This window comes from Lissotriton vulgaris, chromosome 9 (genome assembly GCF_964263255.1).
Source record: "Lissotriton vulgaris chromosome 9, aLisVul1.2, whole genome shotgun sequence".
In the NCBI taxonomy this organism is placed as follows: domain Eukaryota; kingdom Metazoa; phylum Chordata; class Amphibia; order Caudata; family Salamandridae; genus Lissotriton; species Lissotriton vulgaris.
This window is the reverse complement of record NC_141697.1, coordinates 81,781,247-81,804,818: the sequence shown is the minus strand read 5'-3', so window position 1 is coordinate 81,804,818 and position 23,572 is coordinate 81,781,247. Positions and strand designations below refer to the sequence as shown.

Here is a 23,572-nt window from a genome sequence, read left to right as displayed (position 1 = left end):
CTCAATTGAAACTCTGTTCTCTGTAATGGCAGTGTGTTTCCACACCATGCATACTCCACTCTACATCACTCCACTCCACTCTGCTCCACTCTACATCACTCACTCTGCTCCACTCTACATCACTCCACTCTGCTCCATTCCAGTGCACTCTATGCCTTTCTACTGTGCACCAATCGATGCAATGCACTCTACACCACTCTACTCTACACCACTGCACTCTTCATCACAGCACTCTACACTACTCCAGTCTAGGCAACTCCAATCTGCACAACTCCAGAGTTGCTACACCACTCTGTCACTCATTCATTTATAACTTTATTCGGTTAAAAGCAGATAACCATAAAAGTACACACAAAATTTCATTATTCGAAAGTACAGCCAGAGAAAACAGAAAATTGCATTGTAAAAGGGGAGAGTCGCATAAGCAATAATTAACCCTTTCGCTGCTGATGACGAGCTCAGCTCGTCATCACCCACGGGTGTCGTGTGCTGATGACGAGCTGAGCTTGTCATGAATAAATGGCATCAGTGATTTTCCAGCACAGGGCAAAAATCCCCGCAGCAGCCATGTGGTTAAAAATGAGATTCTCACATACAAATGGATTTCCGCCCTCTAAAAGCATTTTTGTAAAATTCAGAAATAGATGCCACAGTCAATATAGCATCTAATTTCTGCATTGCTAAAAAAGCTGGGCGACAGCGATTAACTTCCATCTCCTTCAGTATCGGAACAATCAATCTTTTCCGAGGTGATGTATAATAAAACTTACAGAAAAATTAAATATGGATATCCGATTGTTCAGATAGATCATCACACAGGCATTTAATTAAGTCTCGTGACCAAATATTCGTAACAGGGAAGCTAAGAACTCTTAAAAATATATTTAACCTAAAATGTGTTAAAACGAACCTCTCGTGTTCCCTCGTAGAAAGGGCTAAATATGGTTGTATTTTACCCTGAACCAATATCAATTGATGAGCTAATACTCTCTTTTTCTTTATTTCCTCACTGGCTCTTATATCTTCCAGGTACTTCATACACTGGTTTTTCAGTAACTTCCTTGGGATATTGCAAAATAAAAGTGGGTCATCATAATAATTCTGACAACCAATTTTCACAAGAAAATCTTTTACGTAAACAAACCATCATATCCTGCTCACATGGTCTAAGCTTATCACATCCATTATAATAGTGCAATTCAGTGCACACTCCTCGGTGGTCCAGACCCTATGCCATAAGAGTATTGGCTGGACCCCAATTGTGTCTTCGATATGTGGTTGACCGAGTTCCATGTGACAGATGTAACTTGAGACACTCCGGTACAGCTAAGATGTATCTCAGAAACATATTTTCTGCAAGCTGGATGGATTTTACATTGGCATAGCCCCATATACCTGCGCCATAGACAGCAATTGATATACATGTAGCATTACAAATTTTTAAAAGTTCAACAGTTGGCTTTTTCCCCATTTTTTTGGAATTTTTATTTAGGGCCATCATTGCTTTTATGGCACTTGCCCATGTGCCGGCTTCATGAAACAAAATACCTAATATGGGTAGTTGGGGGTGAAGTCCAAGGGACTAGCATTAATATACATGACCGTTTTCTGTTTGTTGATACCAGGGCCACTATTCATAGAGAACTCTGTCACTCAGCAACACTGTACTGTACGCCACTGCACTCTATACTAATACACTCTATGCCAGTGCACTCTACTACTCAACTCTATGCCCCCACACTATACGCCAATCCACTGTACGCTACTCTAATCTACTCTGCAACACTGCGCTCTGCCCTCTACACCACTTTACTCTGCCATAACACTCTACACCTCTCTATTCTACTCCACACCACTGCATTCTATATCACTGTACTCTGCAACACCGCACTCTGCCATTACTTAATTTGCCACTCTACTCCACGCCACTCTGCTCTACGCTACTCCACTACAACACTCTATGCTACTGCACTCTCACACTGTGCAACACTGCAGTCTGACACTCTACTCTGCACTACTCTACTCTACTATGCATCACTCTAATCTACGCCACTGCATTCTGCGACCCTGAATTGTCCGCCAATTAATTCTATGCTGCTGCACTCTCCTCCACTATGCTCTGCAACACACTACGCGTTCTACACCAACCTACTTTACTCTATGCCACTCTGTCATAGCACTCTACTTTGCATCCCTCTATAGCAATAAACTCTATGCCACAGCACTGTAGTCTACAGTCTACACTACTCTACTCAACGCCACTCTACTGTACACTGCTCTACGCCACTGAACTATGACACTCTACTCTGCGTCACTCCGCATCACTCCAGATCACTAAACTCTGCAGGTACTCCACTCTATGCCGCTGTACTCTCAGGCACTTCACTCAACGCTGCTGCACTCTATGCCACTGCACACTAAGCTCTACTCTGCACTACTATACGCCACTGCGCTCTACGCCACTGAACTCTACACCACTGCACTCTACGCCACTGAACTCTACACCACTGAAGTGTACGCCATACCACTCTAGTCTGCAACACTATTCTATGCCACTACATTCCAAGATGCTGCATTGTGTGCGGCTAAAATCTATGCCGCTGTACTCTGCCCCACTATACTCTGCAGCACTCTACGCCAATGCACTCTATGCCACTCCACTCTACGAGACTGCAAGAGACAACACTCTGTACCTCTCCACTCCACTCTACTCTTCACTATTCCACTCTAGAACACTCCACACCAGTTTCCTCTATGCCACTAACTTTTATAACAAATATATGCAAAATTACAGTTGCCAACCCCTATGGAAAGGGTGTAACAAGGATAACCAAATTAAAATCTTCAGCTCTAAGTGTTTGTGAGAGGTGATAACAAAAACTAAAACCTGTGGCTACTACAGTAATCTGCTAGATTCTATGTATTAAAATACCTACCTACAAGCTTTAACGTGGTGTAATGACATTCCACCCCAAAGGCATATTGGCTGTTACATATCCTTTTCACCAGGGGCGGCTCTAGGCTTATGGCGGCCCTGGGCAGGGAGCATAGGTAGGGGGCCCGGAAGAGGGGGTCCGGAAGGGGCAGTGAAGAGGATGGGTCGGGGGGGGGGTCAAGGTTTTTGGAAGTGGAACAGAGCCAGAGGCCGCCAAATCCCTGCCACTGGGGCCGCCACACAAATATGAATCCATCCTCGGAGGATTATTATATTAAGGATATATATTGGCGTGGCGGCCCCTGGGGTTTGGCGGCCCTGTGCAGGTGCCCATCTTGCACATGCCTAAGGCCGGCCCTTTTTTCAGAATTAAATATGTCAGGCCTGCTGACTTTGGCGTAATTGAATTCTTCATAATAAACCGATTAGGCCTTCATCCTTGATCAGTGGCTCGTCACAATAGCCAACTCAGTCCTGATATGTTGAGGATAAGTTTTCCAACATGACAAAAACTGCAATACAAACACTCTTTTTGAGCGAAATCACACAACTTCTGTTCTATCAAAATCTGAACTCAGGATACCCAGCATGTGGGCAGTGCCACGCCCCCTCTCAGTAGTACTCCTGAAAACACGTGCAACTGTTATTTAGAGTTGGTTGACATCAGCAAATCTTATTTATTGACAAATGGAAATGACCACGCATCGATCGGGGTGAGGAGAGGTGTTCTGTACACCGCGTGGTTCATAAAACTCCAGGGAATAGTCCGTTGGCACCTATAGTTATCTTCCACTGCCACATTGACAAGATGCAGAAATACATCACAGAAGATGCATGCTGCTGCAACTTAAAAACCATTGGAGGGGCAAATTAATTGCCGCCAAGTGCTGATTGGTGAGGCTTGTCGGACGGGTTATTGCATGTTGAGAGATTGCTTTAGTGCTTAACTTCAAACTGATGACTGTGGTAGATGTTCAAAGTGGAAATTGTTGAACCAAAAAATCTGTCAACTTCAGTTGCAGTACATCACAGTGGGACTAATTATTTTATTTTCACTTTTACCCTTTTCTCACTTTATAAAATTATAATTGTTTTTCTTAAAATTTATTTTAGGTCTGGCATTAGCTGAAACGTGTTGGTAGACTAAAATTATATGTATAATGTACTTGCCTATAGAGCTCCTCACCCACTTATCTGTTATTGTCGTTCACATTATTCATCCACCCACTACAGAATGAGACACAGTCAGTTCACATCACCCATTGGCTAACTTCATTGTGAGTGATGGCATTCTTCCCTTTACACTCACGTGAGGGGCTGCTATGACAATGTGTGCTTTTTGAGGCCCAAAAACTTTTAACAACTGTCTTTTTGATTTTGTTTTGTTTTTGATTGATGAGGGCCCAGCTTCTTCCCCAGCAGTAACATTTTGCAAGGAAGCATGAAAAAACAATGTTCACAAAGCCATACGCTGGCAGCCAGGGCCAGACTTGTTGGCTTTACCAATGCCTGTTATAATTGTGGCCACAATATGGTTTTAGCCATAAAAATAAAATCCGTGCAGATGTGTGGCACCAAGAGGCAAGGTTTCTTTGTGTTTTTATACAAATGTTTACTTTCACTCTAACATGTAATAGTACAAAAGGTCATGAAAAAAGTGTACAGACTCACACACAAAAGGTATTTGTCCTTTTTACATCTCTCGAAGCATGGTGAAAATATTGACCTACCCTTAAAGCTCATCATCATGTTTCAACATCCTACGCATGCTCCGAAAGATCTTCCGATGTATTTCCACCGAAACCAGGAAGACGGTCACACAGGCACTCGTCACCAGCCGACTGGACTACGGAACCACAGCCAAACTTCAGAAAAGACTCCAACGCATCCAGAACGCCTCCGCACGACTCATCCTGGACATCCCCCGACACAGCCACATCTCCGGACACCTGAGAGACCTGCACTGGCTCCCCGTCAGCAAGAGAACCACGTTCCGACTCCTCACCCACGCACACAAGGCCCTCCACGACCTGGGCCTCAGGTACCTCAACAACCGCTTGACCTTCTACACTCCCACCCGCCAGCTACGATCAACCAGCCACGCACTCGCCGCCATTCCACGCATTCGAAGAGCCACCATGGGAGGAAGATCCTTCTCCTACCTGGCAGCCAAGACTTGGAACTCCCTCCCCATCCACCTCCGTCTGACCCAAGACCACCTCTCCTTCAGGAAGCAACTCAAGACCTGGCTGTTCGAGCAGTAGCGGACCCCCCTCCCCCAAGCACCTTGAGACCCTCCGGGTGAGTAGCGCGCTATACAAATATCGTGATTGATTGATTGATTGATTGATTGATTGATGTAACCGGTCTACCTTAAATTGCTTCAGTTAGCTTCCTGATTTAACCAAAGGGCAATGGCGAGTTATATGCATGGACTGAAATACAACAATGCTTGCTTTATTAATGCAAGCCCCAGTAGTATACTGGGGTGGAGAGATTGCTTACAAGAGTCACTCTCTGCTCCATTGCTATATCAAGAGTCATTGTCTATCTCAAGAAACGGTTTCATTTAAAGGAAAAGTCAGCAGCACTTTTCTTCCAGGATTCATTTTCCGCCTACTATTCCTAAAGGGTCCAGTATAGTCCGAGACTAGCACCTACCCAGCCCATAGGTTTTTGCACTGTCCATCCGCTCCCTTTGCCTCTTCTGGTTGCCTGCATTGACTGATCTCAAATACATTTCTCAGACAACTGCGGTGAAAAGGAGCCCTACTCTGTATAGCACACTGAATATGGGTCAGCATTGATAGTTTCTCTGCAAAAAGTGGTCCCTGAAGTGAGACAATTTGGACAAAATTATTATGGCGTTCACAGCCGGTTAAGCCCCTGATGTGGTGCTCAAAGGGCCATCTTATTTTCTAGTAAAAGCGCCTGTTCTGAAGTTGCTGATGGCAGATTCTTCCAACATGAAAACTGGGACGGGCTTCCCCTTTGAAGGCCTTTTTGGTTGTTCCCCGTGACAACTGGAAAAGGCCTTGTTCTACAGTGCAATTGCTCAATATGAGGCACGTTGGTCGTTCAGGCCTTTCTCCTCTGGGTCAGAACATCCATGATCTATTTCTTGCATAAATAGTCAGTCAGTCAGTCAGTCAAAATGTGTATTCGGCTGTATACCAGCCATAAAAGAGTGTATCATAAAAACATTTCAAGGAGAAGAATACAATAGAATGAATAAAATACAAACAATGGGTGATGATTCCATGACAATAACATTTCCAAATATCCAAGTATCAGTCTCTGAGAAGAGTTTGTCCACAGGCAGGGAGCCATAGTGCCTAGACGCTGCAATATTTTAGATTGATAAAAAGAGGAACATCTATATACAGATTTCCTGTAAATATTTGTCACTATCAATTGTCAGGATTAATCATTGTAATATATTAAGTCAACCTAGGAAAATCTTAAGACCTAAGCACATAATCATAATGAGCATACCTAATCTTTTTCCAACGATATTCCGAAGCCGACCAGCAGAAGAAATCTACTATCCATTAGCCAGTGTACTAAAGGCCTGTCCCAAATATTTACAATAAAACAGTCTCCTGTTTCGGTTTTTACCTGTGAACCCACCCATGAAACGCGTTCAACTTTATTTATGTTATGATGCAAGACATCACTCCTTGACCAATCCACTGCTTTTGCTAACCAATTTACTGTTTTGTTCTTAAGTTGCTTCCAGTCTTCTTCCTTATTGGTTGGCAGAGATGGAACATTTTTAAAGTCAATGACATATGGAATGGTTTTGGCGGAAAGATGAAGTGTTCTCTCAATGTCCTTCCGAAGATCAGCTGACCGTATGTTATTATAGCTAGCAGTAGATTTGGGTCCACCAAGCTCCCTTCGCACAGATATTGTACCTGCCCGGCCACCATCTATCGGGTGGGCGTCTGCTATTGGTGCGTTTGCTAATTGTATTGCAATCTGTGAAGTAGTGGAGGTACAGTCTTTTACTGGGGGTGCCAAAAGAATAGGTGCCACATGAGTAGTTTCAGAATTTGGGTTAGAAATTGAATGAGAGGCAGGGTCCGGGCCAGAAGTTATCTTAGAAACACTAGAATCAATTAATATTTTTAAAGGCACATCAATACCATTTAATGCCCCAACAAGAGGTTCGAGAATCAACTTAATAACAACCTCTAGTGAGCTAGTAAGATGTATGAGTGGCACAGAATCCCCTAATGGCTCAGTGTCCTTGGAGCCCGTAACAGTATCTGCAGCTTGAGCCCTTGTTGCTCTCCTTGGGAGGGGGTGCCACAGTTTTCTTTCATGTTACCATGGGCGCTGCGTCTTTCATGGCCTTAGCACATCCTTTAGATTTTTTTGATGGAGGAGGGCATAAAGTGTCTAAACCCCCCCCCCCACTCCTCCCCTGTTGGGTGGTGCTAATATTCACTGCATCCCTACATGTGTCCGGGCCGTTCGATGCTGGGGCTCCTATTCTTTGATCACCACCATCACCAACAAGCTCTGTTACTCGGTCATGCTCATAATCTGTCTCTGCTAGTGTTCCATTATGTAGAGCTCTTCATGTTGCCCCCAGTCTCTCCTCCACTGACTCAATTTCACTTGTTATTGCCCCCATTGCTGTTGTCAGAAAACTGGTAATTGATGAAGGTGAGGGGCGAACCTTTGCAGAAGGCATAACAGTTTTGCGCTTCTACAGCTCCTTACCTCGAGACGAAATATCCCAGGAGGGCTGTCTATGGCAAAGCAGCGACCCTGGTATCCTGATGTGCTGGGGTCACGCCAAGGGACTTTGCCCAGCCCACCGTCGTCCAGTCACTGACAGGTGGAGACGGGCCTGCCCTTGGCCTGGGAGCGGCCCGCGCTGTGGGAGCCCGCTGCTGTTTTTAAGCCCCACCTGGCGCTGACGAATTGCGTGGGTGCCTCTGACGCTTAGGGTGCCGGGAGTTGTGGTTCTGCTTTGCCTGGTTCCGGTGGGCTCTGTAGGGATATGCAAATGCTGCCAAAGTGACAATGTGACACTAGAGACCAGGCAGACCATAACACACGCTTTAGTTACTTCCCGACTAGATTACGGGAACGTCCTTTTTCTGGGTGTCCCGGAAAAGAATATCAGACGTCTCCAAGTTCTGCAGAATGCGGCTGCTCGTCTGATTTTGAGACTTCCTAGAAGGGCCGCGTCAAAATCAGCCCTTGAAGCCCTTCATTGCTTCCAGTCAAGAAAAGGGTATTATTCAAATCCCTTCTTATTTGCCATCGCATCCTCTGGCAAAAAGTTCCAATGTACCTGGGAAATCTGATTACCAGATATATACCGGGCAGAACATTGAGCTCAGGCGGGACAGGACAGCTGGTAATCCCTAGGATTAAGGAAGCGAGAATGGGTGGACGCTCATTTCGCCTTTTAGCGGCGCAAAGCTGGAATAAACTCCCGCCAGGTCTAAGGATGGAACAATCAGAGACCAGGTTTAGGAGTCTTCTCAAACCTTACTTGTTCTCTCACTAGCCTCTTCCATGAGAGGGGACCAATGGATCCTCTCTGCTATTAAGTACCAGACTCCTCTCCATAGCGCGGGGACACGCCGGACGGCGTAACCAGGCGCTTTATAAGCTCTTTATTATTATTATTATTATTATTATTATTATTATTATGTGCACAATAAGGTGCGAGTGCTGACTACAAGGGGCTCCCGCTGCTGTTTTTAAGCTCCACCTGGTGCTAACGAACTGCGTGGGCGCCTCCTGGCACTTCCCAATACTGGTTTCCTAACTCACTCCACTGTTGTAGTGGCTCACTTCAAAATTAGGATTAATCTAGTCTAAGGACGTCTTGCAGAGGGTGGCAGCACCCTTCTCAACCCGTATGCATGCACTTGTGTATTGGTTTTACCTGAGGGCCCCCAGCATGAGACCACAAATCCAGTCCATGACCTCTGACATGTATGTGTGACGTCCCGAGAGGCATAGACTCTTATTATGACCTAAGTGTAGTTATGTCTGTAAAACAATATATTGCAATATTGTAGGCCCTCTCCTTGGTGCCTCCCATCGGGCTAGCCCCGGACCTCATCAGATTTCTGCATTGGGTAATTGCATTTATATATCATTTGCTCATAAGTAGCCATGACATGCATGTCGGACAGCCATGTATCGTAGGATGGGAGTATGGCAGATTTCCAGTTTCTTAGGATCTCCACCTTTGCTGTTTCCAAAGCCATGGGCTGACGGTGTTTTTCAATATGGGACAGGTTTGAGAGTATTGACACATTGCGGTGTACCAGAGGGCTCAACCTTGAGGCCAAGTCCCTATCTATACGGCTCCCTTGCTGCCAGTGTTCAAGCTTAGGGCTTCAATGTGGTCTCCTATGCTGATGACACCCAGTTGAGGTGTGCCTGCAAATATTTGGATGTCTTGGTCTCAGCTAATTTTCAGGCCTGCTAGTCAGCAGTGGTAGAGTGGATGCATGTAAGCGGTCTCTTCTTAAAGTCGGAAAAAAATCTGATATTTTAACATTTGGTTCACCCCCCATATTAAACCTGTCTCATCTTTGGCCTACCGAACGTGGCCAATCTCCTGTACCTTCCACTACTGCCAAAAATGTGGGGGTTAAACTAGACAATGTACTATCCTTTAAGCCACACATCAATGCTGCCGCAGGAGTCTGCTTTTCTCTGTTCAAATCTCTGAGAGACACTCAAATTCCTACCGGAACACACCAGAAAAATCATCATCAATGCGCTGGTTGTATCAAGACTCGATGATGCCACCGTGCTGCTTCTTGGATCTCCTCAAGCATTGGCAAATATACTGCAGCGAGTTCAGAAAGCAGCAACCAGGTTGGTTTAGAATATTCCTAAACGGAATTCAATTAGAAATGGCTTGAAAATACTTTATTGGCTTCCCATTAACCAAAGAATAAAATATAAAGCTTTGAGAATAACGTTTAAGACCACACAAATAAAAGGCCCATCGTACATCTGCAATAAAATTAAAAGATGCCATCCTTGCAGAGCACTTCTCTCAGCCATTCACAATTTGCTATTTATTCCTAAAATCAACAAAGCAAGAGTATGAGGTCGCTCTTTTTCTAATTTAGCCCCAAAACATTGGAATGTTCTCCCTGAGCATATTCGGTCCTCAATTTAAGAGGATTTTTTTTAACACTCTACTGAAGACCCACCTCTTCAGAGAGACCTAATTTGGGCTGGTCCTCATATTCCTTAGCCTCTCCTTTCTGCGTATTACTATAACCTAGCGCCGGAACGCTCCTTTTGGAGCAGCTATTGTGCTTTATACATTTTATTCATTCATCAGTGGTGGCATGGGCGATTGAAACTTGATTAACAATCTCGCTAACCTGAATGCCAATTGCTGTGCACAGACTCTTGTGACCGGTGGACTAATGCATCCACGTCAGGAATCTGTGTTTGACCACATGGTCACAAGTTCGAATATTGATGGATCCAATCAACCTTTGGTACTTCCGAGGGCACTAACACGAGTACCATTGAGCTTGGTAACATATATCTCTTCTTTCAGTTAGCGCTAAGACACTCCTGGGGTGCTGGGGTGAATGTGTGATTTACAAAATACACCTGTTATGTCAGCCTCTCCAGCACTTGGGCCTCATTGTGCCTAAAAGAGACCTCACTAGAAAATGACGTAGCATCACACCAAGGCACCTGGAAACCTCGGACCGGGAATGGATTATTTTATTGCTTTGGAGATTCCAATTTATTAAGCCAGACGTGGTCCACAGAAACACAAAGTGTGGTGAGAGTGAAATCAATATAGAGGTATTGTGTCTTGAGGAAAAAAGTGTGGCCTGAAAATGCCTCGCCACGCTTCTGGCCAATGATTGTACTTTCCACTCAGTGATTTGGGATGTAGGACAGGATAAGATAGTTAATTCTGCTGCGATAATATGATGTCACTATTTGAGAAGAATTCGATTATGTTTTTTATTTTTTTAAATGCTAACATAACTTGCTTATTAAAAATCAAACTTAATTTTTGCATTGTATCCTCGACCTCTATTGTCTGTGCTTCCTTCCACCGTATCTTTCCCACTGTCTCCACCTTGGCTATGTTGAGCATCTGTCTGACACCTGTTGTGGGCACCACTGTATTCTGTTTGGTGACGATGGCTTGTTTCATGAAACTATGTGGGACAGGAGGTTAATAGGGGTGGAGTAGGATGAGTCTAGTAAGGCTTGATCAGTTTTGGAATTTTTACTGACATCTCCTTCTTTTAACAGGGTATATATTCAGGATGGTGACAGCCAGTGTGAAAAAAAGGTGGTCTGGAATATATCATTACAGGTACGCTCAGTGTCTTAATTTTACTTGTTACTTGATTAAGGTTGGAATACAAATAAATGCCTAACAAGGTTTTTAACAGAAAAGGCCAGGTATAGAAAGATACGATTTTGATTAACTTCTTCCTGGTTCTCTTTTATCTTACAATTAACATTTTCTATGGATTTTAGTGTTCTAAGATTAGTGTATCCTTTCGAACCGACATTCATATCCTGTGAGCTGAAGTTTGTATCATTGACGCAGCAGACTTATGACCCACATATTGTCTGTCACGCCAGCAGCATTTCTTAGCTTCTTAGCCAATAATGCTTTTCATGCCAGCACGTTAAACTCTCACCACTGGAAGCTACAAGTCCCAAAATGTATGGTATGATTGCTTATAAAGTCAGGACTCGCTAAAATAGCCTTGCATGATATAACCTCAATTTGGGTTTTCACTTGGTACCAGAGCCTCCTCATACACAAGAGGTTGAAACATCCTCCAATGATCTGTTGTGGTCCATCACTAAAACAGTGTCGTTTCCTCTGTGTGATGTAAAATCTCACAAAGTGATCTTGAGTTACCAGTTTTTTTAATGAAACTTTTTCCTGTCAACCAGGAGTTGGGAAGTGCTGTTTTGCTTTCCATGCTAGACTCTAGATTGGATGTAAAAAAATGAGCAGGTTTTACTTTGATGGTAACAAGATCTTTAAAAAATGTCTACCTCCAGATGAGAGGGGATATGTTCTTTTTTCTTCCCTTTATTTTTGTAGTATATAGTACAATAAAATAAAAAAAATACATTAAATAACTAATGGCCTGGTTTACTAAGGTAGGACATTTTGGCTTTGCCTTTGTTTTGTTGTCATGTGGTTGTATTTTATATCGTTTCTCTGGAGGAGGGAGGGTCGGTGTCTCTCTGGATGGGGGAGACCAGGAGGGGGTGGGGGTGAGTGAGTGACCTAGTCACAAAGCAGAGTAATTTAACCTTGGTTTTGGGGCACCTACTTCATTGTAGATGATGGAACTCAGTGTGTTTAGGGTCTTAACCCTTGAAACGCATTTACAGTAAATCAATTTTTAAGTTATTGAATCAGCCTCGACGCAGAAGCCAAAACTGCTAGGTGTGCACACTCCCAGGGTACTGTCTCCTGGGGATAATGATGCTGACTCGGGTTGCTACCTTGTGTAAATTCTGTAATCGTTGAATGCAGCTCATTGTTCACTGAAACTTAAACACTATAATACAAGTAATAATAATAATAATCTTTATTGCATGATTAATTAAAATCTTTGCAATTAGGCAGTAAAAACAAGAAAAAGAAAAGTACATAAATAAAGCCTTTAAAAAGCAAACATTTAGAAAAGTTAAAAAGTTAGAGAAACACCCTGCGGGAAGTACAGTACTTTACGTTAGGAAAAAAGGTCTTTCACGATCAATTGTGACTTTGATTATCAAAGGAAAATAGTCTTGAGAGCAGAAGCCATTCACAATACGACAAATTTAATTACTAACTGCTGAGTTTAGGGCAGTGTTGACTGATTTCATAAAGCGCACTAGCCTGCATGCTAGTTGGATGTTTTCTCCCTTAAAGCTCATCAACAGAGCTTGTCTACGGGTTCGCACACGTCTCTGATTCCAAGGCCTTGTTAGTAAGCTCTTTCGGATACTCTCTAGAGCTTTGCAACTACACAGCAGATGCAGAACGTCGTCCTTAGCATTTTTGCAAAGCCTACACTTGGGGTTGCAGTCCACGCGCTTCCAGGGGCAAGATGTGGCTGGGATGGTATTACCCCCATCCTCAACCGCAAAAAGTCTTCCTTCACCTTCCTTGAAAAGCCGGTGCTAAGGTATGGCTGTGGTGAGGCGCTGGTGTAGCCTTGAATCACAAACCACCCATGAGACCTCTTGGTTAGTGCTGTTTTGTCCTCCTCCAAGGAAATTATTTTCACACATTTATTGACCAGATGCTTAAAACACTTGTCTGTGCAACTCGAGTCCCAAAGATCTCTTAGCGCAAGGGAGTTTATGGCTGCTTGGAGGTAAACCATTGCAGGGGAGTCCTTGTTTGTTTCCAATTCTTTCCAAAGATGGGCATTCAGAGAGTCTGTTTCCACATTCTTTACTTTGTGCCAGCATTTTGCATATGCACCTTTATGTGCGATTTGCTGCTTCTGTAGGCCAAACTCGAGCCTTAGCTGTGCTGGCGAAGTGTATGGAGGAAGCGCAAAAAATATTCGCAATGATTTACTGACCACGTTGTCTAAGATGGTCTCATCCTTCCCTCTCCTACATTCACTGCCATATGTAATTGACGGCAGCAATTTCGCACGAAATATGTCAAGCAAGGGGATTAAATTTGGGCCCGCTATTTTATTTTTGATGTTTTTTAATGTTATGGCCAATGAGATCCCTCTGTCCCTTATTGATGTTAGTTGTTGCTTGAAGGATCCTTTTGAATAAAAATGTATGCCCAGATATTTGTATTCTTGAACTGTTTCCATTTTCTTGTCTTGGAGAGACCATTGGAGAACATGCCTTTTTGATTTTTGATTTAGTACCATCACCTTCGATTTATCATTGTTTAAGCTTAACCCATTCTTTTCGGCAAATTTGGTTGTGGTGTTAATGAGGTGTTGCAGGCCGACTGGTGTTTGACTGATTAGTAGCAGATCGTCTGCATATAGTAGGTTGGACAGCGTAAAACCCCCTAACTTTGGGGCATGGTGGTTACAGTTATCCAGATCTTTGGAGAGGTCGGACATAAAAAGGTTGAACAGGGTCGGTGCGAGAACGCACCCCTGTTTCAACCCTTTTGTAGTTGGTATTTTTTTTGACAGACAGTTGCCGGCCCCCAGTTTTACCTGGATCCAGGTATCTGTATGTAGTAACATCAGATGTTTCAGCAACTTGGGGTCGATTCCCCACCGTGAAAGTTTTGCCCACAATTTTTCTCTGTCAACGCTGTCAAATGCAGCAGAAAAATCGATGTAACACACGTATAGTTGTTTTTTGTGTTTGATTATAGCATCTGTCATCAGGGAAAGGGCTAAAATGTTTGTCGTGGTCCCCATATTTTTTTGAAAACCGGTTTGATTAATGGGGATTAATTTTTTGCGTGATGCCCATGCAGTTAATTCTTCTAAGAGAAGCCCCGAAAAATATTTGGCGTCTATGTCTATAAGGGCTATGAGCCTGTAGTTCTTCGCCTCGTTCTTGTTGCCCTTTTTGTAAATTGGGGCAATTATTGAACCCCTCCAAGAGGATGGGAGTAGTTCGGCCCTCCAGATTTCTACAAAAAGGGGGAGCAATTGGTCGGCCCAATAAGTCGGATCTTGCTTGTAGAGGATGGGTGGAATTCCATTTGGGCCAGGAGCTCCCTCCTTCCGGCCTTTCGCAATTCGGCCGTTCAGTTGGACTGTTGAACCTGGGAAGTCGGACACCTCAGCTAAGGGTTTTAAAACCGTCTGTATCGCTTGACGAAATTCAGGGCTGTGTAGGTTTCTACCTGGACCATCATCGTTAAAGTTATAATACGAAAAAATGAGGCAGCCGAAAAAGGACTGCCGCTCAATTGCATCCCAAATCAATCGCCTTACATTTGAAATTATTGAGATTTCAAGTCCGATGTCATTGTTGCTGAAAATATGAGGTGGTTTCGCTGATGTCTGTGAATTACTTGTTTTGTGACTGCTCAGCCCTGTCTCCAGACACACTGGTGCCCCGTGGTTATCTAATTACTGAGAAAGAGAGCTGTGATGAAGGCAGTGGAGACCTGTAGAAATGGAGCAAATGTTCTCAAATGGAAAAGGCATCATTTATTTAGTTTGATGTTGTTCCATCATGATGCTAAAGATTTACCATTAGAACGGGGAGACCATGAACGCTTGAGCAATGGCACAGGCCTGATTACAGATTGTGCCCTTTCCTTGCCTCGCTGTGTGCTTCTTGCTCCTGTTAACTCATGGCCATTTTACTAAAATAGATCAAACAGGAGAACAATAACTAGATGAAAGTTTATCATAGGATTGTGCCTGAAGAAGATAAGAGTTTCCCTTATCTTTACTTTTCCTGAATGTTGAAAATGATCAATTTGTTGTCCCAGTCTTTTAAATTGTAAAATGCACACTAGAAACACGTTACCATCAACATTATTTAAATGTATTCTGTTCAGAATGAGTTTATTGATTGGTAAGAGGATTCCGCATCCTCTCTGCTCTGACAATGTTTTGCTGTATTCCCAATTAAAACATGAACATTGATTGAGTGAACAACAACTACTGAAAAAAAAGAAGAAAAGTAAAAAGGCAACATAAGTGACAATGCCGCCTTAAAACAACACTTATTGTTTCGCAGAAATATATATATACGTTAGCAAGTGATCTACAGATCCCTCTGTGTCAGTTTCTAGGCAAAAGCCCGCTTGATAACTATTTAAGAAACCACTGTTTTCTGCAAAGGTTTGCAGGTTTATGGTAGCTGCTCTCTCCATCATTCTGTATAGGCATACAGCTACACAAATGAATCTAATATTGGCCAGATTACTAGGATCCAACAAAGATTCATTCATTAGTAAATTCCCACCACTCTAGTAGCAGTGGACTAATTTCCTGCTTTATCCTAAGAAGAATCTTAGAGGAGCGAGGATCAATGGAGGAAAGTCTGTGGTTTACTGACAGATAAACAATTCTGCTGTTTCAGGACTTGGATTTACCAAATGGTTTTAGTGTCTGCCACTGTGTACATTGGGAACAGTGCTGGTTTAATTATGGGTTCACTAGAGTCATTTTTGGTTGTAATTTGGAGTTGGAAATTTGTGGAAGATATTTCACACCTGTGTCACAAAGGTTGCAACGTAAGGCAGCCAGGGATTTGAGGGGATTCATTTTTAGGCCATATTAGTTCTATTTTCTACAGAGTAGTCTTTTCAGGTTCTACATCTGGTGTAGTTTAAGAAATGTTGTTTTCATAGGCATTTGTTTTCAGAGCAAGCCCATCTAATTATACAAGCCAATATATAATATTGCAAGAATATTTTAGTTGCAGTCCGCAGATTGGACTTTAGTCCACCATCTGGCTGGTACATAAAATTCCTATGTAGTTGCATAGGGAAAATAAGCATTGGCAAAGCCAGTAGGTCTCGTCTTTGCGAGATCTTTGGGCTTTGTTATTGTTTGTTTATCAAGCAGACAAAAGGTGATCTCAAGAATGATTGCAATTTGCCTAACCACTGTCAATTGCTTGGGGTAGCCTCCCAAACCACTGCTCTTTTGCCCATCATACCACCTGAGTTTGGACCTAGCCATATGCAAATCAGTCTTGACCCTGCTCCTCATAGGAACAGTCCAGCTTGAACTGCTAGGCCAGGTCCTCAATGAACCGGAACACAAACAATGTAGGCATGATTTCACCCTCATCAGCCACGTATAGATTGATTCCAGTGGCACAGTGAGCACAGCACCCACGTCTGGGCATACTGTTGTCAGTTAGGGAAGTATATCAAACACACAGAAAGTGATAGGAGGAATGCTTGTAATTTGTTTAGCTGCTGGCAATAGCTTGGTGTAGCACCACAACCAATCGTCAGTTTCACCATCGTGCCAACTCCGTGTGGGCCCAGCCATATGCAAATTCACATATCAATCTTGTTGTAGAGTACTGTGTAGATTCATATGGGATACCCTGGTGTGTGTGCTTTGGAGAGTCACTAAGTTCTGGGATCACGTCTATTATTTGCGAGGTGTAATAATTTCCAGGATTGAGGGCCTCAGTTGCTTTAAAGGACGTCACTATAATGTCCCAGCACATTGCTATAGGGTTTTTCCGTAGCCTTCTACACGAATGGCTACACTTTCAGGTAGTCCCCATTTTTCCACTTTCTCCTTCCAGTCGTGTAATGTAGGGGCTGTTGGTGATTACCATCTCCTAGTTATGCCACGCTTGGCTAATAGTAGGGCCAAGTCTGCAAACTTAACTTGTACCTCATGACCTTTTCGTTGTTTATATAGCCTTAAAATACAAGCTTTAACTGTTTGGAATCCTCTATGGCCCAGTATTTCTCCTAGTACAGTGTATATCCATTACCAGTACCCACGCAGTTTGTCCCCAGTCCATAGTATGTGGATATGGTCTGCGTCTTGTTCAACACATCTGGGACATGATGCTCTGGCATTTGGATATATGGAATGTATTTTATGTGGTGTTAAGTATGCCCTTAGGGTTATTATATATTGGATACTTTTAAAACACGTGTTGGGGGATACTCATTTGGGGTATTCTAGTACAGTACTCCACTCCTTGTCCAGTAGCGGTCTGTTTATATCTCGCTCCCATTTACTGTGCACTGAATTCAGTGGCTATGGTTGATGTGTATGGAACCCTTGGTAAAACTATCGCATAAGGTGGCTACCTGTTCCCATAAGGTACATTAAATGAACTAGTTTATTTGTTGTGGGTTCTGTTCCATGAGGAGCCCATTTTCTCTTAATTTAAACTACTAGGTTTGCATGAGTTAAGAACAGTGTTTCTGGCACAAGTTCATTAGTGAAATCGGTATGTGTTAAAAGTATTCCCTCTCCAAAGAGATCGCCTATTGTGTTCACTCCGGCCTGTGTCCAGGGTTCCTGCTGCCGCCTGGTTATGGGATTTGAAGCTTCTTTAAGTTCAATCATCGACGGCCTGTGTCCCATATTAAGCTAAATAATAATGTGTTCAGGGTTTAAAAAATATTTTTGGGCACCACTACTGGCAGGTTCGTGAAAAAATATAATAGACGCAGTAGCATTACCATTTTTGATATTGCCAGTCTGCCTGCAACTGAGAGGGAGAAGACCAAAATGAGATTTGTGCTCTTAGTGAGCTTATTGCCTTCTGGAGGTTCCCTTCAATAATGTCTTGTGGGTCCCTATATACTTGTATTCCCAAATATCTAAAGGCGGTGTGTGCTATTGCTATGTTCCTGTTTCCGGAAGGGATGGTCTGCTTGTCAACTTTGTTGCCAAAAGGAAATGTGTAGGATTTTTCAGTTTATGGCCAGTCCTGCAATAGATTCAAATTTTGCAACGATCTGTGCCGCGCTAATTGTGTTATCCGGCATGTTGCTAGTGTAAAGTATAATATCATCGGCGTAAAGATATAAGCATGATGTGTATAATTAAGAATAATGTCCCATCCAGCAGATTGTATCTTGTGAGCTAATGGTTCTAGTGCTAGTGCGAACAACATAGGTGAGAGGGGACAGCCTTGTCTTGAGCCTTTTCTTATTCGGAGGGGCTTTGATATGTGTTGTCCGGTGCGCACCCTGGCAATCAGAGGGGATAAAGAATTGTATATCTATTTTATATGTTCCTGGAGTATTCTGAATTTCTATTGCACGGCTAGCATGTACTCCCAGCCTAAAGTGTTGAACGCTTGGGTTATGTTGAGTGAAATACATCCTGCTTCTGGTAGGTCCTTGGTACAGGAAAACATTATATTGCAGAGTCTGCGTATATTGAGGGATGTATTATGTGTTGGAACAAATCCATATTGATCGGCATGAATTAGGCCTGTTGGGAGGGGCTGTAGTCGGTTTGCTAAAATTTTGCTAAGGATTTTAGATTCTATATTTAGTAAAGGAAAGTGGACGATATTCATCCAATTTAGTGTGGCCGCGTCCTGTTTTGGGTAACTAAGTTATTAGGGTATGGGCAGTTGAGGGGGTAAGGTGCCTGTTTGATATACTGCTGCCTATATTCTTTCTTAAGTTGAGGAGTCAATTGTTGCATGTAGGACAACATAGAACTCTGCTGGTAGGCCACCCAACCCTGGGGTCTTATTATTAGGAAGGCCTTTTATTGCTGCTTGTATTTCCCCTTCTGTAATGAAGTTAACTAGAGTTTTCCGGGCATCCTCAGTTATTTGGGGTACTTTCACCGTCCCTAGAAATGAGTGGAGCTCTTGTGGGTCTGCTCGTTGTGGAGCCTTGTTTATTGCTTGATAGTGGTTATAATAGGCCTCATTAATTTCTGCCTGTGTCCTTGCTCGGGTATGGTGTGGGGTTATAATTTCTACTATTGGTGTTGTAGGGGCAGTATCTCTAATGATTCACTCAAACAGTGCGCCTGGTCTATCTGCTTTGATAGTTCCGCATATTGTATCCTGGCTTCTAGTAATGCCAGTTTTACAGCAGGATCAAGGGCCGCTTTTGCCTCCAGTGTGCCTAATTTATCTTCAACTTATTTCAAATCCCTAATGATTTGTCGACGGGCACCTGTAGTGGTGTTGATAGCGGCATCACACAGCACCACTTTGAATGCCTCCCATTCTATTTCAGTTGAAGTGGCAGTGTCTGAATTTTCTGTAAAATAATTTATAATGGTATTAGTCATCCTATCTTTGAACACTACATCCTCCAGTTGTTGTGGATTCAATCTCCACATGGCTACTGGGGATGAGACATGACCCCACCCAATTGCAATTTCTGGTGCGCAGTGATCTGAGATTGTTTTGCCCACATAAGCGGAGCATGTGGTTTGTGTTATCAGTGATATACTGTAAAATATATGGTCAATCCGAGTGTGTAAGTTGTGTACAGGTGAGTAATAAGAATATTCCTGCATCTCCTTATTATGACTTTGCCATATCTCTCTTAGGGACCAGCCCAGTGCCGAATATTGCAGTAAATGAGATAATCGTTTTGTGTGGCCCCTTACCAGAGTAGGACGAGATCGGTCCAGTGTGATATGTAGGACTACGTTATAATCACTGCCTAAGATCCAGGGGTATTTGGTCCATCCTGCGAGTACAGAATTCACCTGAGTGTAAAAGGGTTCTTGATCTGAATTAGGGGTATATAAGCTTCTTTACTACAGGACTACTGTCTAGTGCGCCTTGTAGTAAAACATATCTTCCCTTTTCGTCTATTTGTTTTTCTTGAAATACAAAGGGCACTCCAGATCCTATCCACACTGTCACTCCTCAGGCCAAAGCTGAGTAAGCCGTACTATAGATTTGCACTCTCAACTCTTTTTGTAATTTGGCAGCTTCTACTGCATTTAAATGCGTCTCTTGTAACAGCACTATTTGTGCTTTTACGCCTAGTTATTTGGGCATGTATTCTGAGTCTTTAGTGTGGTGATCCCATTCCCCTTATGTTCCAGGTGAGACAGTTCTAGTGTTTTATTGAGTTCATGTGCACTGTTGTTGTACCACTTATCCAGCCTATAAATAAACAAATTAGGGCTCGCCAGCTTCCCTGTAAAATTACCCAATACTCGGTCCAACTTCAGAACTTTGTTCGACCAAACTGTAGAAACAAATCCTAACAACTCTACAATCAAACATTTTGCAATTGCATTAAGGGTCATGGTGATGTCATTGTATGCTGGGTTCTCATGATTCCCATTGATTCGTTTATTAGGTGTGTTGGCCCCCGACCCGGGCTCCCGCCCGCTCCCTGCCATTTGTCAGAGTTCAAGTTTATAGGCCATGGGTTACAGTTTATTCTTCAAAGGGCCTGTGTAATGTTACTAATTGGTGCGGGTTTCCTGCAACCTGTATTGGCAAGTCTTGCCTCAGTCTATGATGAGCATCTGGTTATCTCAGGGAGGCTCATTTCACAGCTCTACTGGGTATCTCATTTTCTCTGCATCAGTGCCAAGCAGCATCATGGATGGCTGCTGAGGTATCGAGTAGCCACCCCCGTTCCTGTACTTCCAATGGCCAAACACACAGGTCTGCTGATGAGCTCACAAAGGTTTGTAGTCACCCAGTCCTCAATTAAGCAAGTCAGTGATTGTTTGCGAAGGTATGGATGAAAAGAGCAGTTGTCTGCTGTCTTGCTCCGAGTGTACTGTGTCAGCCGTGGAAAGTTCCTCATCTGTTATTGCTCTGTTCTCATTTAATGTAGCTGCAGATATTCTGGTCCATTGTTGTCCTTCCAGTACCTGTGCGGGTGTCGGTGTTGGGTCTTCTTCTGGCTTTTTGGTTCTCCTGCGTTGTTGTTGCGCCCGTCTTCTGGGCAGTAAATCTTCATTTCGTCGGTGCGCGAGTTAATAGGGAAGTCAGGGAAGGTATGTTCCAGGCATTCCCATGCTTCGTCCGGGGTGTTTTTGATCATGTGAAATTTTGAGTTGGGGGTGGGGGGGTACAGAAAGGCATATTTCAGAATTATGCTTTGTAAGTGTTTCTTAACCCCTTGGTATGATGCCCTTTGCTTTTGAAGTTGGAGTGCATAATCAGGGAAGAGTGATATCCGCACATTGTCTTTCATTAACAGGGCTTTTTCATGTGCCACTTGTAGGATTAGGTCTCGATCTCTATAACTGAGCACTCTGGCAGCAATTGGGCGAGGTGGTGTACCGGGCACTCTCCGCCTGGTGGGAACTCTGTGAGCTCTCTCACTGCAAAAGGTGTCAGTCAGTGTTCCTGTTGGCATCAGTGACCTTAACCATGTTTCGATAAATAACGTGGAATTTTGTCCTTCAACATTTTCAGGCTTTCCTATAATTCAAATGTTATTACGGCGCGAGTGGTCTTCTGCATCTTCTACTCGTTCTTGTATGATCGTGTTCTGGTGCTGCACGCGCTCCAAATCAGCAGAGTGCTCCTTCTGTTTCGGGATCCGTTCTTGCAGAGCCGTTTTATTAGTATTTACTTTATCTGAGAGTTTTCTGTGGTCGTCTCTGATGAGAGCGACTTCCGTGGCAGTGTGAACTGAGTTGTTGCTCCATTGATGTACGGGATTGCCGTATTTTTTATTGAAGAATAATGTCCAGTTTATCTGGTTGTGTATTTGCTATTGTAGGGGGGACCATATTCATAGGTGCAGCACTTGAGGAAGCGCTAGTCTCTTCAGTTTGTTGATTTTTTTCCCCCTCCTTTTGGTCATCCCATTGTGAGATTGCACTTTCAGTTGCAGTGCAAATTGTGGATGGATATTTGAAGGTTGTGGCGGCAGCTGTCTGGTGATCGTTCTCCGTAGGGGGTGACGTTTTCACATTCACACCTAAGCTTAGGCGTGTTTTTGTTACATGAAGTACCTTTTTGTTACAGAAGTCTGCTGCAGCTCATCCCCTCTCTTGCCTCTTCACTGTTCATTAATCGTGTTGTCCCTGTTGCACCTGACACTGCTGTGTAGTTACAACAATCAATGCGCAGTTTATATTCCATATGCAGGGGTAGGAATTATAGTTGATGCGTCCTATTTGAGCCTCGCTTCCTGGTTCTCAATGATAGCTTGTTGGTCAGGAGTATCCCAACGCTTATTGTGCTCCTATTTTCTGGGTGGGTTCGCGACAGTCAGTCAGTATACACGACTACCCCACCTGCTTACCGCTTCAATGAGACTTCCGGTGATCGGTCTTGTGACGCAGGTCCCCGCAATTGTAGTCAGCTACCCAATCTGACTGGACCACTCGCGCCGCACCTCCAGGCCATCCAAGTCACATTAGGCCCTGCAGCAGTTCCACCATCACTGATGGCAGCACAAGTCCGGCAGCAGAACGATCCCTCGCTCAAGTGCACGGGTGCTCCAGTCGGGCCCCCTCACAGCCAAACCAGCAGCAGTCTGCAGCGAGGGGTTTACCACTCCTCTTGGACACTGCTCCACAGCAGTATGTGCGGTGAGTAGTTTATCAAGTTTTGGGGGACTACGGGTACCTCTGTGCAGAGCTAGTATTTCTTGCGCTTCAGGAGAGGAAGGGGTTCGCCATTTTGCTGTCTTTTCGGCTTCAGTGCCACGCCGTGGAGATGGATCTTCGGCGCCATCGGTGATCCCACGTAGTTCTCTCAGTCCAGCAGGTCATTACGCTAGTAAGTGGTGGCCGAAATTGTGCATTTACGGATAAGTTGGCAGGAATAACTGGATCCGGGCTGGGAGCTCCATAACTATACGTCCACCATGTTCTGCAGTTAACCACGCTTCCAACTCCCTAATTCACACAGATGACATGTTTCCTGTGTAGGTGACCAATTCAGAACTAGTACTAATACCCTAACACAGTAAAGATTTTCTGATTTGAATTGAAACTAAAGATTTGCTCTGTACTTTTAATCATCAACCATCACCCTCTCCGCTCTACTCTGTGTTAGTTATCCTACACCAATCACTGACAGAAGAAGAAACAATTAGGGTTGCAGCCGAACAAGTTGCTTCATGCATTACACATTTCTTTCCATCTATGGTAACTGACAAGACATACATGATAAACAAACAGGGCAAAAATGTTATTTCTTCTTCAGCATTTCACAGTTGTTACACGATGGCACTTGGCGCCTTACAAAACCCCTAAATGAAAAATAAATTTGTTTAACCATGGTCATGTCCCACTT

At 43.6% G+C, this 23,572-nt stretch overlaps 1 protein-coding gene across 2 annotated transcripts in view; it reads left to right on the top strand.

Moving 5' to 3' along the window:
- TTBK2 (tau tubulin kinase 2) overlaps positions 1–23,572 on the top strand; it is a 646,589-nt gene that overhangs the window by 94,672 nt on the left and 528,345 nt on the right. For both annotated transcript variants that reach the window (XM_086937102.1, XM_086937100.1), the window contains exon 2: positions 11,219–11,282. The gene's annotated coding sequence lies outside the window, so the exon portion shown is untranslated. The remainder of the gene's footprint in view (positions 1–11,218; positions 11,283–23,572) is intronic.